Raw genomic sequence first — 13,324 nt, 5'->3', positions numbered from 1 at the left:
AGGGGTAGGGGTGTGGCGCGATATTGGGGAAGGGATGAGATTTTATATTTCTTCATAAGCATTAATCTTATTTTGTCAATTAGGAACATTCAGCACCCACCCGCTATCAAGGCAGCTGCCTATCATGTCATGCCCTACCTGCACAGGTGTGCTGGCTACTCAAATGATCCAATTAAGGAGGCCATTTAGTCAGCAGCAGCAGAAGTCCTGTGCCTGGACGCTCCAACAGGGGCCAGACACAAGCAGAAGCAGAAGCAGCAGAAGCAGCAGCAGCACCACCTTTTGTTTTTTGGCTGCAGCAGCAGCAAGGCCCACAGGGCTGGCTAGCTGGCTAGCCAGCAAGCAGGTAGCAATGAAAGTAGGAATCTTTCTTTTTAACCCTGTAAGGGGGTGGTGCACTGTACCCGAAGATACTGCCATATCGGGTCAATGCATAGGGCGACGGAAGCAAGCTTCGAAATCGGCCCCCGTTCTCAAAAATCCATTTAATATATGGTCCCCAGATAGGGGACGTATCAGATATTAAACTGATAAGAACAGATACTACACTTGATCTTAGCCAAAAGGCCGAGAAGCGATAACCGTGAAAGGGGCGGGCCCAACAAGGTCCCCTTCATGGGCACTATCACTGCTTGCTGTCAGGGAGGCTGCCAGACAATTTTCCATGCACACTCTGGGCTGGGGGGCAGTCAACCACCAGTACACACAGCAGAACCTAAACCCATACCATTATTGCTAAGCAGCAAGACAGGGGCCCATTGCACTCCCACGGGGCCTTTTTAAATGCAATCCATAACCCGGATTTGCCAGGAACCCTTCTTACTCCTCCTACTTGCATGTGACACTGGGCTTAGGATCTGCATAGGAAACACACACACAAGCACACACCTACCTTTGTTGCCTGCAGATGCCTCCTTGGCTGTCCCCAAACGGTATCAAACCAACACCCACGGGAAGCTGTAAGCATAGAGGACATGCCTGCACCCCATTGGACTTACCTGTGTGGGTTAAATCCGGGTTATTTGACAACCTATGGCGGTGATGGTTCTGCTCAGGCAGAGCAGTGCTGATGCTCCTCATAAAGCTGTCGCTGCTGTGAAGGTTCTAGGTGACATCACAAATCCCTTTGGTTACATACACAACAAAGCTGGGTTGTTGTTGTTTACACTCTGCAAGGCCTGTGGAAGTGAGTGACATCATAGCACTGTAGTTCTGAGGGTTCAAGATGGATGCAACAATCTCCTGTTGCTTCTATGAAGGCCGTAATAGACGACATCACCAAACAGCTCCATAGTCACATACACAGCAAAGGAGAGATGTTGTTTACACCTAGTGATGTCAGTGGTATTGAGTGACATCACAGCACAGTGCTAAGGCTCCTGGGCCTGGACACAGCAGCGGCTGCAATATCTCAACGGAGAATACGTTTATATCTATATGTGTGTGTGCGCATATATATATATATATATATATATATATATATATATATATATATATATATATTTCTCCGCCGAAATCACTTTTAAACCCATTTCCACCTTTTTTTCCCTTCTCTTCCTCTTACTTTTTTTTCACGTTTTTTTACGTTTTTCTCCTTTTCGCCTCTTTTCTGGGCGTATTATTCTTCTTTTTCTTCTTTTTTTTCGTCTAATGCATACCCCATCAGTGCAGCAATGCTTATTCAATACCGCCAGCAGATGGAGACACTGGGGGATAATTTTCTAAGGATTTATACTGATTTTTCCTGTCTGAATTTGTCGCACAGAAAGTTGCAGGCCAAATATGTGTGACATTTCTGCGACTTTAGCTTCTAGAGCATTTTTACAACATTATACATAGGTGCTGAATACATAAAAAGCGACTGTTCAGCGACAGACAAGTCGCATCGGCTGAAAGTAGGCCAGAATGTCAGTCCATGTTGGAGCAGGTTTAGATACAGTCTAAAGCATAGATCTCAAAGTCTGTGCACAGAATTTAGCAAGGGCCTCGCACCTTCTGATGCATCAGGTAGGTGCACAATAGCATAGCCTAACCCTCTGTACTTTGGTCTATATTGATGCGGGACATAGACAGCCAGCTGATGACCAATCCATTAGTGCAATGGATGGCTGGAAGCATTTGTCTTTGCCTTTGCAATACCACAGAAGCAATGCATGGTCAATGTACAGCAATGACACACCTGTGTGAACAGCCAGGAGACCCCCCCCCCCCCCCATGTTATGTTACATAGTTACATAGTTAGTACGGTCGAAAAAAGACATATGTCCATCACGTTCAACCAGGGAATTAAGGGGTAGGGGTGTGGCGCGATATTGGGGAAGGGATGAGATTTTATATTTCTTCATAAGCATTAATCTTATTTTGTCAATTAGGAACATTCAGCACCCACCCGCTATCAAGGCAGCTGCCTATCATGTCATGCCCTACCTGCACAGGTGTGCTGGCTACTCAAATGATCCAATTAAGGAGGCCATTTAGTCAGCAGCAGCAGAAGTCCTGTGCCTGGACGCTCCAACAGGGGCCAGACACAAGCAGAAGCAGAAGCAGCAGAAGCAGCAGCAGCACCACCTTTTGTTTTTTGGCTGCAGCAGCAGCAAGGCCCACAGGGCTGGCTAGCTGGCTAGCCAGCAAGCAGGTAGCAATGAAAGTAGGAATCTTTCTTTTTAACCCTGTAAGGGGGTGGTGCACTGTACCCGAAGATACTGCCATATCGGGTCAATGCATAGGGCGACGGAAGCAAGCTTCGAAATCGGCCCCCGTTCTCAAAAATCCATTTAATATATGGTCCCCAGATAGGGGACGTATCAGATATTAAACTGATAAGAACAGATACTACACTTGATCTTAGCCAAAAGGCCGAGAAGCGATAACCGTGAAAGGGGCGGGCCCAACAAGGTCCCCTTCATGGGCACTATCACTGCTTGCTGTCAGGGAGGCTGCCAGACAATTTTCCATGCACACTCTGGGCTGGGGGGCAGTCAACCACCAGTACACACAGCAGAACCTAAACCCATACCATTATTGCTAAGCAGCAAGACAGGGGCCCATTGCACTCCCACGGGGCCTTTTTAAATGCAATCCATAACCCGGATTTGCCAGGAACCCTTCTTACTCCTCCTACTTGCATGTGACACTGGGCTTAGGATCTGCATAGGAAACACACACACAAGCACACACCTACCTTTGTTGCCTGCAGATGCCTCCTTGGCTGTCCCCAAACGGTATCAAACCAACACCCACGGGAAGCTGTAAGCATAGAGGACATGCCTGCACCCCATTGGACTTACCTGTGTGGGTTAAATCCGGGTTATTTGACAACCTATGGCGGTGATGGTTCTGCTCAGGCAGAGCAGTGCTGATGCTCCTCATAAAGCTGTCGCTGCTGTGAAGGTTCTAGGTGACATCACAAATCCCTTTGGTTACATACACAACAAAGCTGGGTTGTTGTTGTTTACACTCTGCAAGGCCTGTGGAAGTGAGTGACATCATAGCACTGTAGTTCTGAGGGTTCAAGATGGATGCAACAATCTCCTGTTGCTTCTATGAAGGCCGTAATAGACGACATCACCAAACAGCTCCATAGTCACATACACAGCAAAGGAGAGATGTTGTTTACACCTAGTGATGTCAGTGGTATTGAGTGACATCACAGCACAGTGCTAAGGCTCCTGGGCCTGGACACAGCAGCGGCTGCAATATCTCAACGGAGAATACGTTTATATCTATATGTGTGTGTGCGCATATATATATATATATATATATATATATATATATATATATATATATATATATATATATTTCTCCGCCGAAATCACTTTTAAACCCATTTCCACCTTTTTTTCCCTTCTCTTCCTCTTACTTTTTTTTCACGTTTTTTTACGTTTTTCTCCTTTTCGCCTCTTTTCTGGGCGTATTATTCTTCTTTTTCTTCTTTTTTTTCGTCTAATGCATACCCCATCAGTGCAGCAATGCTTATTCAATACCGCCAGCAGATGGAGACACTGGGGGATAATTTTCTAAGGATTTATACTGATTTTTCCTGTCTGAATTTGTCGCACAGAAAGTTGCAGGCCAAATATGTGTGACATTTCTGCGACTTTAGCTTCTAGAGCATTTTTACAACATTATACATAGGTGCTGAATACATAAAAAGCGACTGTTCAGCGACAGACAAGTCGCATCGGCTGAAAGTAGGCCAGAATGTCAGTCCATGTTGGAGCAGGTTTAGATACAGTCTAAAGCATAGATCTCAAAGTCTGTGCACAGAATTTAGCAAGGGCCTCGCACCTTCTGATGCATCAGGTAGGTGCACAATAGCATAGCCTAACCCTCTGTACTTTGGTCTATATTGATGCGGGACATAGACAGCCAGCTGATGACCAATCCATTAGTGCAATGGATGGCTGGAAGCATTTGTCTTTGCCTTTGCAATACCACAGAAGCAATGCATGGTCAATGTACAGCAATGACACACCTGTGTGAACAGCCAGGAGACCCCCCCCCCCCCCCATGTTATGTTACATAGTTACATAGTTAGTACGGTCGAAAAAAGACATATGTCCATCACGTTCAACCAGGGAATTAAGGGGTAGGGGTGTGGCGCGATATTGGGGAAGGGATGAGATTTTATATTTCTTCATAAGCATTAATCTTATTTTGTCAATTAGGAACATTCAGCACCCACCCGCTATCAAGGCAGCTGCCTATCATGTCATGCCCTACCTGCACAGGTGTGCTGGCTACTCAAATGATCCAATTAAGGAGGCCATTTAGTCAGCAGCAGCAGAAGTCCTGTGCCTGGACGCTCCAACAGGGGCCAGACACAAGCAGAAGCAGAAGCAGCAGAAGCAGCAGCAGCACCACCTTTTGTTTTTTGGCTGCAGCAGCAGCAAGGCCCACAGGGCTGGCTAGCTGGCTAGCCAGCAAGCAGGTAGCAATGAAAGTAGGAATCTTTCTTTTTAACCCTGTAAGGGGGTGGTGCACTGTACCCGAAGATACTGCCATATCGGGTCAATGCATAGGGCGACGGAAGCAAGCTTCGAAATCGGCCCCCGTTCTCAAAAATCCATTTAATATATGGTCCCCAGATAGGGGACGTATCAGATATTAAACTGATAAGAACAGATACTACACTTTGATCTTAGCCAAAAGGCCGAGAAGCGATAACCGTGAAAGGGGCGGGCCCAACAAGGTCCCCCTTCATGGGCACTATCACTGCTTGCTGTCAGGGAGGCTGCCAGACAATTTTCCATGCACACTCTGGGCTGGGGGGCAGTCAACCACCAGTACACACAGCAGAACCTAAACCCATACCATTATTGCTAAGCAGCAAGACAGGGGCCCATTGCACTCCCACGGGGCCTTTTTAAATGCAATCCATAACCCGGATTTGCCAGGAACCCTTCTTACTCCTCCTACTTGCATGTGACACTGGGCTTAGGATCTGCATAGGAAACACACACACAAGCACACACCTACCTTTGTTGCCTGCAGATGCCTCCTTGGCTGTCCCCAAACGGTATCAAACCAACACCCACGGGAAGCTGTAAGCATAGAGGACATGCCTGCACCCCATTGGACTTACCTGTGTGGGTTAAATCCGGGTTATTTGACAACCTATGGCGGTGATGGTTCTGCTCAGGCAGAGCAGTGCTGATGCTCCTCATAAAGCTGTCGCTGCTGTGAAGGTTCTAGGTGACATCACAAATCCCTTTGGTTACATACACAACAAAGCTGGGTTGTTGTTGTTTACACTCTGCAAGGCCTGTGGAAGTGAGTGACATCATAGCACTGTAGTTCTGAGGGTTCAAGATGGATGCAACAATCTCCTGTTGCTTCTATGAAGGCCGTAATAGACGACATCACCAAACAGCTCCATAGTCACATACACAGCAAAGGAGAGATGTTGTTTACACCTAGTGATGTCAGTGGTATTGAGTGACATCACAGCACAGTGCTAAGGCTCCTGGGCCTGGACACAGCAGCGGCTGCAATATCTCAACGGAGAATACGTTTATATCTATATGTGTGTGTGCGCATATATATATATATATATATATATATATATATATATATATATATATATATATATATTTCTCCGCCGAAATCACTTTTAAACCCATTTCCACCTTTTTTTCCCTTCTCTTCCTCTTACTTTTTTTTCACGTTTTTTTACGTTTTTCTCCTTTTCGCCTCTTTTCTGGGCGTATTATTCTTCTTTTTCTTCTTTTTTTTCGTCTAATGCATACCCCATCAGTGCAGCAATGCTTATTCAATACCGCCAGCAGATGGAGACACTGGGGGATAATTTTCTAAGGATTTATACTGATTTTTCCTGTCTGAATTTGTCGCACAGAAAGTTGCAGGCCAAATATGTGTGACATTTCTGCGACTTTAGCTTCTAGAGCATTTTTACAACATTATACATAGGTGCTGAATACATAAAAAGCGACTGTTCAGCGACAGACAAGTCGCATCGGCTGAAAGTAGGCCAGAATGTCAGTCCATGTTGGAGCAGGTTTAGATACAGTCTAAAGCATAGATCTCAAAGTCTGTGCACAGAATTTAGCAAGGCCTCGCACCTTCTGATGCATCAGGTAGGTGCACAATAGCATAGCCTAACCCTCTGTACTTTGGTCTATATTGATGCGGGACATAGACAGCCAGCTGATGACCAATCCATTAGTGCAATGGATGGCTGGAAGCATTTGTCTTTGCCTTTGCAATACCACAGAAGCAATGCATGGTCAATGTACAGCAATGACACACCTGTGTGAACAGCCAGGAGACCCCCCCCCCCCCCCATGTTATGTTACATAGTTACATAGTTAGTACGGTCGAAAAAAGACATATGTCCATCACGTTCAACCAGGGAATTAAGGGGTAGGGGTGTGGCGCGATATTGGGGAAGGGATGAGATTTTATATTTCTTCATAAGCATTAATCTTATTTTGTCAATTAGGAACATTCAGCACCCACCCGCTATCAAGGCAGCTGCCTATCATGTCATGCCCTACCTGCACAGGTGTGCTGGCTACTCAAATGATCCAATTAAGGAGGCCATTTAGTCAGCAGCAGCAGAAGTCCTGTGCCTGGACGCTCCAACAGGGGCCAGACACAAGCAGAAGCAGAAGCAGCAGAAGCAGCAGCAGCACCACCTTTTGTTTTTTGGCTGCAGCAGCAGCAAGGCCCACAGGGCTGGCTAGCTGGCTAGCCAGCAAGCAGGTAGCAATGAAAGTAGGGAATCTTTCTTTTTAACCCTGTAAGGGGGTGGTGCACTGTACCCGAAGATACTGCCATATCGGGTCAATGCATAGGGCGACGGAAGCAAGCTTCGAAATCGGCCCCCGTTCTCAAAAATCCATTTAATATATGGTCCCCAGATAGGGGACGTATCAGATATTAAACTGATAAGAACAGATACTACACTTGATCTTAGCCAAAAGGCCGAGAAGCGATAACCGTGAAAGGGGCGGGCCCAACAAGGTCCCCTTCATGGGCACTATCACTGCTTGCTGTCAGGGAGGCTGCCAGACAATTTTCCATGCACACTCTGGGCTGGGGGCAGTCAACCACCAGTACACACAGCAGAACCTAAACCCATACCATTATTGCTAAGCAGCAAGACAGGGGCCCATTGCACTCCCACGGGGCCTTTTTAAATGCAATCCATAACCCGGATTTGCCAGGAACCCTTCTTACTCCTCCTACTTGCATGTGACACTGGCTTAGGATCTGCATAGGAAACACACACACAAGCACACACCTACCTTTGTTGCCTGCAGATGCCTCCTTGGCTGTCCCCAAACGGTATCAAACCAACACCCACGGGAAGCTGTAAGCATAGAGGACATGCCTGCACCCCATTGGACTTACCTGTGTGGGTTAAATCCGGGTTATTTGACAACCTATGGCGGTGATGGTTCTGCTCAGGCAGAGCAGTGCTGATGCTCCTCATAAAGCTGTCGCTGCTGTGAAGGTTCTAGGTGACATCACAAATCCCTTTGGTTACATACACAACAAAGCTGGGTTGTTGTTGTTTACACTCTGCAAGGCCTGTGGAAGTGAGTGACATCATAGCACTGTAGTTCTGAGGGTTCAAGATGGATGCAACAATCTCCTGTTGCTTCTATGAAGGCCGTAATAGACGACATCACCAAACAGCTCCATAGTCACATACACAGCAAAGGAGAGATGTTGTTTACACCTAGTGATGTCAGTGGTATTGAGTGACATCACAGCACAGTGCTAAGGCTCCTGGGCCTGGACACAGCAGCGGCTGCAATATCTCAACGGAGAATACGTTTATATCTATATGTGTGTGTGCGCATATATATATATATATATATATATATATATATATATATATATATATATATATATATATTTCTCCGCCGAAATCACTTTTAAACCCATTTCCACCTTTTTTTCCCTTCTCTTCCTCTTACTTTTTTTTCACGTTTTTTTACGTTTTTCTCCTTTTCGCCTCTTTTCTGGGCGTATTATTCTTCTTTTTCTTCTTTTTTTTCGTCTAATGCATACCCCATCAGTGCAGCAATGCTTATTCAATACCGCCAGCAGATGGAGACACTGGGGGATAATTTTCTAAGGATTTATACTGATTTTTCCTGTCTGAATTTGTCGCACAGAAAGTTGCAGGCCAAATATGTGTGACATTTCTGCGACTTTAGCTTCTAGAGCATTTTTACAACATTATACATAGGTGCTGAATACATAAAAAGCGACTGTTCAGCGACAGACAAGTCGCATCGGCTGAAAGTAGGCCAGAATGTCAGTCCATGTTGGAGCAGGTTTAGATACAGTCTAAAGCATAGATCTCAAAGTCTGTGCACAGAATTTAGCAAGGGCCTCGCACCTTCTGATGCATCAGGTAGGTGCACAATAGCATAGCCTAACCCTCTGTACTTTGGTCTATATTGATGCGGGACATAGACAGCCAGCTGATGACCAATCCATTAGTGCAATGGATGGCTGGAAGCATTTGTCTTTGCCTTTGCAATACCACAGAAGCAATGCATGGTCAATGTACAGCAATGACACACCTGTGTGAACAGCCAGGAGACCCCCCCCCCCCCCCATGTTATGTTACATAGTTACATAGTTAGTACGGTCGAAAAAAGACATATGTCCATCACGTTCAACCAGGGGAATTAAGGGGTAGGGGTGTGGCGCGATATTGGGGAAGGGATGAGATTTTATATTTCTTCATAAGCATTAATCTTATTTTGTCAATTAGGAACATTCAGCACCCACCCGCTATCAAGGCAGCTGCCTATCATGTCATGCCCTACCTGCACAGGTGTGCTGGCTACTCAAATGATCCAATTAAGGAGGCCATTTAGTCAGCAGCAGCAGAAGTCCTGTGCCTGGACGCTCCAACAGGGGCCAGACACAAGCAGAAGCAGAAGCAGCAGAAGCAGCAGCAGCACCACCTTTTGTTTTTTGGCTGCAGCAGCAGCAAGGCCCACAGGGCTGGCTAGCTGGCTAGCCAGCAAGCAGGTAGCAATGAAAGTAGGAATCTTTCTTTTTAACCCTGTAAGGGGGTGGTGCACTGTACCCGAAGATACTGCCATATCGGGTCAATGCATAGGGCGACGGAAGCAAGCTTCGAAATCGGCCCCCGTTCTCAAAAATCCATTTAATATATGGTCCCCAGATAGGGGACGTATCAGATATTAAACTGATAAGAACAGATACTACACTTGATCTTAGCCAAAAGGCCGAGAAGCGATAACCGTGAAAGGGGCGGGCCCAACAAGGTCCCCTTCATGGGCACTATCACTGCTTGCTGTCAGGGAGGCTGCCAGACAATTTTCCATGCACACTCTGGGCTGGGGGGCAGTCAACCACCAGTACACACAGCAGAACCTAAACCCATACCATTATTGCTAAGCAGCAAGACAGGGGCCCATTGCACTCCCACGGGGCCTTTTTAAATGCAATCCATAACCCGGATTTGCCAGGAACCCTTCTTACTCCTCCTACTTGCATGTGACACTGGGCTTAGGATCTGCATAGGAAACACACACACAAGCACACACCTACCTTTGTTGCCTGCAGATGCCTCCTTGGCTGTCCCCAAACGGTATCAAACCAACACCCACGGGAAGCTGTAAGCATAGAGGACATGCCTGCACCCCATTGGACTTACCTGTGTGGGTTAAATCCGGGTTATTTGACAACCTATGGCGGTGATGGTTCTGCTCAGCAGAGCAGTGCTGATGCTCCTCATAAAGCTGTCGCTGCTGTGAAGGTTCTAGGTGACATCACAAATCCCTTTGGTTACATACACAACAAAGCTGGGTTGTTGTTGTTTACACTCTGCAAGGCCTGTGGAAGTGAGTGACATCATAGCACTGTAGTTCTGAGGGTTCAAGATGGATGCAACAATCTCCTGTTGCTTCTATGAAGGCCGTAATAGACGACATCACCAAACAGCTCCATAGTCACATACACAGCAAAGGAGAGATGTTGTTTACACCTAGTGATGTCAGTGGTATTGAGTGACATCACAGCACAGTGCTAAGGCTCCTGGGCCTGGACACAGCAGCGGCTGCAATATCTCAACGGAGAATACGTTTATATCTATATGTGTGTGTGCGCATATATATATATATATATATATATATATATATATATATATATATATATATATATTTCTCCGCCGAAATCACTTTTAAACCCATTTCCACCTTTTTTTCCCTTCTCTTCCTCTTACTTTTTTTTCACGTTTTTTTACGTTTTTCTCCTTTTCGCCTCTTTTCTGGGCGTATTATTCTTCTTTTTCTTCTTTTTTTTCGTCTAATGCATACCCCATCAGTGCAGCAATGCTTATTCAATACCGCCAGCAGATGGAGACACTGGGGGATAATTTTCTAAGGATTTATACTGATTTTTCCTGTCTGAATTTGTCGCACAGAAAGTTGCAGGCCAAATATGTGTGACATTTCTGCGACTTTAGCTTCTAGAGCATTTTTACAACATTATACATAGGTGCTGAATACATAAAAAGCGACTGTTCAGCGACAGACAAGTCGCATCGGCTGAAAGTAGGCCAGAATGTCAGTCCATGTTGGAGCAGGTTTAGATACAGTCTAAAGCATAGATCTCAAAGTCTGTGCACAGAATTTAGCAAGGGCCTCGCACCTTCTGATGCATCAGGTAGGTGCACAATAGCATAGCCTAACCCTCTGTACTTTGGTCTATATTGATGCGGGACATAGACAGCCAGCTGATGACCAATCCATTAGTGCAATGGATGGCTGGAAGCATTTGTCTTTGCCTTTGCAATACCACAGAAGCAATGCATGGTCAATGTACAGCAATGACACACCTGTGTGAACAGCCAGGAGACCCCCCCCCCCCCCCATGTTATGTTACATAGTTACATAGTTAGTACGGTCGAAAAAAGACATATGTCCATCACGTTCAACCAGGGAATTAAGGGGTAGGGGTGTGGCGCGATATTGGGGAAGGGATGAGATTTTATATTTCTTCATAAGCATTAATCTTATTTTGTCAATTAGGAACATTCAGCACCCACCCGCTATCAAGGCAGCTGCCTATCATGTCATGCCCTACCTGCACAGGTGTGCTGGCTACTCAAATGATCCAATTAAGGAGGCCATTTAGTCAGCAGCAGCAGAAGTCCTGTGCCTGGACGCTCCAACAGGGGCCAGACACAAGCAGAAGCAGAAGCAGCAGAAGCAGCAGCAGCACCACCTTTTGTTTTTGGCTGCAGCAGCAGCAAGGCCCACAGGGCTGGCTAGCTGGCTAGCCAGCAAGCAGGTAGCAATGAAAGTAGGAATCTTTCTTTTTAACCCTGTAAGGGGGTGGTGCACTGTACCCGAAGATACTGCCATATCGGGTCAATGCATAGGGCGACGGAAGCAAGCTTCGAAATCGGCCCCCGTTCTCAAAAATCCATTTAATATATGGTCCCCAGATAGGGGACGTATCACAGATATTAAACTGATAAGAACAGATACTACACTTGATCTTAGCCAAAAGGCCGAGAAGCGATAACCGTGAAAGGGGCGGGCCCAACAAGGTCCCCTTCATGGGCACTATCACTGCTTGCTGTCAGGGAGGCTGCCAGACAATTTTCCATGCACACTCTGGGCTGGGGGGCAGTCAACCACCAGTACACACAGCAGAACCTAAACCCATACCATTATTGCTAAGCAGCAAGACAGGGGCCCATTGCACTCCCACGGGGCCTTTTTAAATGCAATCCATAACCCGGATTTGCCAGGAACCCTTCTTACTCCTCCTACTTGCATGTGACACTGGGCTTAGGATCTGCATAGGAAACACACACACAAGCACACACCTACCTTTGTTGCCTGCAGATGCCTCCTTGGCTGTCCCCAAACGGTATCAAACCAACACCCACGGGAAGCTGTAAGCATAGAGGACATGCCTGCACCCCATTGGACTTACCTGTGTGGGTTAAATCCGGTTATTTGACAACCTATGGCGGTGATGGTTCTGCTCAGGCAGAGCAGTGCTGATGCTCCTCATAAAGCTGTCGCTGCTGTGAAGGTTCTAGGTGACATCACAAATCCCTTTGGTTACATACACAACAAAGCTGGGTTGTTGTTGTTTACACTCTGCAAGGCCTGTGGAAGTGAGTGACATCATAGCACTGTAGTTCTGAGGGTTCAAGATGGATGCAACAATCTCCTGTTGCTTCTATGAAGGCCGTAATAGACGACATCACCAAACAGCTCCATAGTCACATACACAGCAAAGGAGAGATGTTGTTTACACCTAGTGATGTCAGTGGTATTGAGTGACATCACAGCACAGTGCTAAGGCTCCTGGGCCTGGACACAGCAGCGGCTGCAATATCTCAACGGAGAATACGTTTATATCTATATGTGTGTGTGCGCATATATATATATATATATATATATATATATATATATATATATATATATATATATTTCTCCGCCGAAATCACTTTTAAACCCATTTCCACCTTTTTTTCCCTTCTCTTCCTCTTACTTTTTTTTCACGTTTTTTTACGTTTTTCTCCTTTTCGCCTCTTTTCTGGCGTATTATTCTTCTTTTTCTTCTTTTTTTTCGTCTAATGCATACCCCATCAGTGCAGCAATGCTTATTCAATACCGCCAGCAGATGGAGACACTGGGGGATAATTTTCTAAGGATTTATACTGATTTTTCCTGTCTGAATTTGTCGCACAGAAAGTTGCAGGCCAAATATGTGTGACATTTCTGCGACTTTAGCTTCTAGAGCATTTTTACAACATTATACATAGGTGCTGAATACATAAAAAGCA

General features: G+C 45.9%; 6 non-coding genes across 6 annotated transcripts; all 6 read right to left on the bottom strand.

The window, feature by feature from the left end:
• Window positions 1–388: 388 nt before the first annotated feature.
• LOC130326101 (U2 spliceosomal RNA) lies at window positions 389–579 on the bottom strand. The gene has a single exon (XR_008870775.1). It is a non-coding gene; the product is annotated as a U2 spliceosomal RNA (small nuclear RNA).
• A 2,098-nt stretch (window positions 580–2,677) lies between these two features.
• On the bottom strand, window positions 2,678–2,868 carry LOC130326100 (U2 spliceosomal RNA). The gene has a single exon (XR_008870774.1). It is a non-coding gene; the product is annotated as a U2 spliceosomal RNA (small nuclear RNA).
• Window positions 2,869–4,972: 2,104 nt separating this feature from the next.
• On the bottom strand, window positions 4,973–5,164 carry LOC130326096 (U2 spliceosomal RNA). The gene has a single exon (XR_008870771.1). It is a non-coding gene; the product is annotated as a U2 spliceosomal RNA (small nuclear RNA).
• Window positions 5,165–7,267: 2,103 nt separating this feature from the next.
• On the bottom strand, window positions 7,268–7,458 carry LOC130326098 (U2 spliceosomal RNA). The gene has a single exon (XR_008870773.1). It is a non-coding gene; the product is annotated as a U2 spliceosomal RNA (small nuclear RNA).
• Window positions 7,459–9,561: 2,103 nt separating this feature from the next.
• LOC130326089 (U2 spliceosomal RNA) lies at window positions 9,562–9,752 on the bottom strand. Its single transcript, XR_008870764.1, has one exon. It is a non-coding gene; the product is annotated as a U2 spliceosomal RNA (small nuclear RNA).
• A 2,098-nt stretch (window positions 9,753–11,850) lies between these two features.
• LOC130326097 (U2 spliceosomal RNA) lies at window positions 11,851–12,043 on the bottom strand. The gene has a single exon (XR_008870772.1). It is a non-coding gene; the product is annotated as a U2 spliceosomal RNA (small nuclear RNA).
• Between the last annotated feature and the right edge of the window lie 1,281 nt (window positions 12,044–13,324).

This window comes from Hyla sarda, unplaced genomic scaffold (assembly GCF_029499605.1).
Source record: "Hyla sarda isolate aHylSar1 unplaced genomic scaffold, aHylSar1.hap1 scaffold_2801, whole genome shotgun sequence".
Lineage (NCBI taxonomy): Eukaryota > Metazoa > Chordata > Amphibia > Anura > Hylidae > Hyla > Hyla sarda.
This window is presented reverse-complemented; position numbering and strand designations above follow the sequence as displayed.